Source organism: Chanodichthys erythropterus, chromosome 17 (assembly GCF_024489055.1).
Source record: "Chanodichthys erythropterus isolate Z2021 chromosome 17, ASM2448905v1, whole genome shotgun sequence".
In the NCBI taxonomy this organism is placed as follows: domain Eukaryota; kingdom Metazoa; phylum Chordata; class Actinopteri; order Cypriniformes; family Xenocyprididae; genus Chanodichthys; species Chanodichthys erythropterus.
Genome location: NC_090237.1, coordinates 24,061,732 through 24,067,124, shown reverse-complemented (window position 1 = coordinate 24,067,124; position 5,393 = coordinate 24,061,732).

Here is a 5,393-nt window from a genome sequence, read left to right as displayed (position 1 = left end):
TTTTTATTCATTTTGAGGAATACTGAATGTTTTTGTGCAAGTGAGATTGCAGAGAGGAGAGCTGTCACTCAATAAATGTGAAAAAGTAACTTGAAACTAAACTAAATTGAAAAAGTAATGCATTACTTTACTAGTTACTTGGAAAAGTAATCTGATTACACAACTCAAGTTATGTAATGCCTTACCCCTAACACTGTTAGTGTGTGGTTTAGGGTTACTTGCCCAATTTACAGTAATTACTATAGTAACTACATGTAACGCGTAACAAGGACACTCAAATAAAGTGTTACCAAAATATGTATTGTTAAAAGTCATGTACTGGACTTGGCAATCCATTAAAAATCTTAAAAATCAAATAACTCAATGTTTATCTGTACTTTAAACAGGATAATTCTGATTGGGTGGTCGCCTGCTACAATACAGCTGGGTTCATCTGGGGCCAACAAGGATAAAAACACAAGGTTTAATGTAATTGCAATTAGGTTGTAATTCCAAACACATACCTTATTGAAGTCGTGTCTAGGCCACAAGCCTTCTGTTTAGAGCATTTTTTAGTCTGGGAACCTTAGGTTAAATTTGTCAAAGAGGCAGACCAAAACAGCCACCCACAGTGGACGTATTTGGATGCAAGTTTACTGGTACACATAAACTGAAAACAAGGCCTGTTAAATTTAAGTTGTCCATGTTTGAAACCTTTGCAAGGACATACATTAGTGAACCATTCCGTGCCTTCGAAAGCTCTGCAGCTTCCCACTCCTTTCCTCCCATTCAGTAAATATCCCGTCACGCTTTTAATGATCATTAAATGCGCCTCCAGATGTTGGCCAGCGGTTCGTCCTCACACAGCCCTTTCTGAGTTCCTCGACTGCAATCAAGGCACAGAGACAAGGACCTCAAAGAAAAGCAAGAAAGAAAACATGGCAACACACCATGCTCTAGATGTCTTACCCGCTATGTCATTATTCCCAAGCAAAATAATTACAAACATTGCTTCGTGTTTACACCGTGTAGCATATGGACCTGGTCCTTTTATAGTTTTTGTAATGTGCCATTTCAAACAAACTGTCAACCTTTTTTTTTCCCTTGCTTGCTGTTGAATCAGGCTGAGTGCAATTCGTCACTGTTATGGATCCATAATATGCGTGACTGTGAACATCAAACACTAAACCTCTTCCTAAAAACACAAGGTGAAAAGAGAGAAACAACAACGTAATCCTTATAAGTCAGCACAACATGTTTAAAGGAATAGTTATCATTTACTTTATTCACCCAAACCTATATGTTTTTTTCCCCCTTGTGTGGAACATAAGAAGAGAAATTCTGAATGATGTTCAGGAGCTCTTTCAAAAGAAGAAGAAAAAGAAAAAAAAAAAAACTAAACCACCCCAAAAGCAAAAGATTTTCTTAACTGGCTTCACTTTTTTATGCAATCTCACCTTAAGGTGAACCTATAGTAGCTGAAATAATATCCATTGTTGATTTTCCAGCTTGCAAATTCTCATAAGAGGAAAGATCACTATGAAATTTAAAGAGCAAAACACTTCTCAGAGCAGCTGTTCTCTTTTTCAGATCTTGGCAAAAAATTACAGTGATGTTATTTTCCATGTCGCCTATCATCCATTAAGCAACAATATTTCAGGGCTAAATTGGGTGGATTTCAGGCACTGTTTAATCCAGCTGGAATTAGCAAGAGTTATAGCTATGGTGAGGAAGAACCACAGCTGAACGAGTTTATGCTGGGAAGTTGGAATCATTTGACAAGGAAATTATGAAAAAGTATCTAGTGGCGTTCCAGAAACTGTTGAGTGTTTTGGCTTTTCATAACTGATAAACAATACTGGTTTTCCAGATCTATGTAGTGCCATTTTTTCCATGATAATTCTAAGAAACCAAAAAGTCAATTCTGTAAGAACAACTTCTGCCTATTTAACATACTGACATGGTGGAAGAGTATATATATATGAAGACTTCAGATGCAAAAGCCTCTAAGTGCTGTCTGAAATTTTTATCAAGCTCGTATGTTTAGGTTCAGTTATTTCACTTTAATGGCAATGGAAATCACCAATTAATTGCCATTAAAGAGAAATTCCTGAACCTAAACATACGGGCTTGATAAAAATGCTCATTTTAGATGAAAATTTCAGACTGCACTTAGAGGCTTTTGCATCTGAAGTCTTCATATATATATATATATATATATATATATATATATATATATATATATATATATATATGTGTGTGTGTGTGTGTGTGTGTAAAAAAAAAAGAAAAAAAAATTACGGTAAAAAAACGGCAGCTGTGGTTGCCAGAACTTTACCGTAAAAAAATACAGTAGCAACGAAAAAAAAATCTGTTAAATTTATGGTAAAATAACGTATTTCATTAAATGATATAATGTTACTTTACCAACCTAATGAAGTACTAATATTTGTTTTGTACCTTTATAATACATTGACAGTCACTAAACACAGTGGTGATAAGAGTCACATGATGAATCAAAGTTCATCACAAGCAGATTTTCCTCAAGCTGAGAAGGACAATACTAACATATAGAAGGTGCACACAGTGTCATTCACACACACACTAAACACCATCATGGTAACATGCATGAAATTTTAAAAATGCAATAAACATTAATTTAACAACATTAGATGTAACATAAAACCCTAATGTACATAACTGATTAGAAAAACTAAGAAGAAACGAAAATATATCAAAAGTGAAATGTCACGCAGGGAATTGTGGGAATGTCAATTTATGTTTTTTCACTGTAAATTTTACAATGAATTGTTATTTTTCATGTCAATTTAATGGTATTTTACCATAAAATTACATTAAATGTACCATTAGATCTATTACAGTTATTCACCGTATATAGTACGGAAACTTTCTGTAAACATATTGACGGTTTTTCACCGCAGCATTTTTACAGTCTTTTACTGTTAAAATCACGGTCATTTTTTACAGTGTATAAAATGCCTTTCTTTATATGCTACTTACAAGAAGATGGGTTTTGTATGCCACAGCTATACTTCCAAATCCACATGTCTACAGAAGAGTATTACACTGCTCTCTGGCAGGAATACTTTGTTTATGTATACAGCTTTTTTGAATATTAATGAAATTGGTTTTGGCTCAAAGGAAGACGGCAGATTATTTTCTTAGTGTGTCTTTTTATCTTTTCTTCTGTACTTTCTATTCTCTAGAGTCTCTGTAAAGACCTGAACTACGATTTCTGAAAAGAAAAAAAAGAAAAACAGGGATGAAATTGCACAGCTCACCATCATAGACTGGTCTTTTGAAAAAAATGATACTTTCCTCCCTAATTTCTAGTCTGGGACAAGAGATACCAAGATGCAGAGTTTCACTTGGGAAAATGGTTTGTGACCAGAAAGCCATTGTCTCTTGCTTGTTTACTTAAAGCAATTAACATGTTTTTGCTTGATTTTGTGGTTGTTTCAGAAGAAATGCCACCCACAGCCCTATATAAACTTCCACATTATCACAGACTTATTCCATATTCACATATTTTATTCCATATTAGGACACTAAAAGGATTGTTTGCCCAAAACCGAGTCCAAACTGCTTTTGCTAAATATCTTTTTTCATGTTTACTCAGATGAGGGCGGGTAAAGGATGACAAAATTTTGGGTAACTATCACTCATATATTTAGGGTTACTAAATAGTAAAAACAGTTGCTTTATCATTATCAAAAACCGTTTCCATTTAAAATTTCCATTGCCACTGTTTGACCCCGTGTGTCGTGAGAGCAGCTTGTAAAACCCAATAACAAGCAGCTCCACCAACCCGATGGTAACACTACGACTCTTCCTGTTCATTTCACCTGGATAATCAAAAAGACGACCAAAAAGAGCACACAGATTTGTGTAAAAACTATTTAAGCATCATAAATCCTGTTGGGGTTGTTAGCATAAACTCCAAAGTGTTAATTTTGTTTTCTGTGAATACTAGTTGTGGTTGGCTCCCAGCGTCTGCAGACATGGCTTGCACGCAATGGCAGATGCAGGGAATTTAAAGGCCACGTCCTGTGAAGTTAAAGGCAGTATAATCTGAGCTCTGAATGTCATGCATTTTAACTATTTGTGCTGCTTCGCTGAAAATTGTTCACAATTGTTTCTTATATCCGAATAGAATTATGTAGAACACAATACTGTCTGACCTCCTTTTTAGAGAAATTGATCAATCAACAATTTTTTAGCTATATTTAATAAAACGTTTATTTATATCAACATTTCTTTTGACTCATGACTTATTTTTTCCACTGAGCTTCGGCATATTGAGGATGTAACAGAAAACATTTCTGTTACATCCTTTGCTCATTTTCTCTGGTATTTCAGTGATCACATTCTACCCTCTTACCCCTCCATTTACTCTAGTTTAATGTCTCCTCAGCTGCCTATAAATTTTATTGGATGCGTAGTGTCCGTTTTTGTGTGTGCCACCCAAACTTCAACTTTCCCTGTTAGTAATAGGACAATGCATTCTACGCTCACTCATTATATTTGCCATTTCCAGCCTGACCTTGGCGAAAGTCACATCCAGAATCCTCAATGGAGGCAATTTTCCTCAGACCAGATGTCTGTGAGCTGATTTAAACCTGGAAGTGAACAGAAATTATTAGGATTTTTGAAATGTTGGAAACAAACGAAAGTTATGACATAAAAGGAATAAAACATGGTCATTAAGTTGTGAAGTTCATACAGCCGAATGCTGCTGTCGTTACAGTCAAAGAGGAACAAACCAAATATCAGGACATACTAAAATGAATGTTTATTTGGTCACACTTTAGTTTAGGGTCAAATTCTCACTATTAACTAACCATTAACTACAACTTTTACCTCAATAAACTCCTAATTACTGCTTATTACTAGTTAGTAAGGTAGTTAAGTTTAGGTATAAGTACTAATAAACAGCCAATATCCTAGTAATATACATGCTAATAAGCAACTTTTTTTTTTTTTTTTTTTAATGAGTGAAAGGTGACATAACATAAGAAGCCAACAAGTGGAGAGAGAGAAAAGAGAACAAACATATCAAGATACATAAAGAAAAAAGATACACATATAGCTAAATGTCATATATCATGTATATATATGTGTATATATAAATGTCATATATCATGTACTAAAATGTAAAGGTTATTCCACAGCTTTCAGTGTATATATATAAAAGGTTAATGTATATCTATAACAAAAAGTATGTAATATATGTACATATACACATACATATACATATATATACACATACACACATATATAAACACATACATACATACATAAATGCCAATATAGGATACAGTATATACATTTTATTTATAACATCTATTGTTATTAACATGGCACATTCAGTCAATTTAATTGTTAAATGTAAT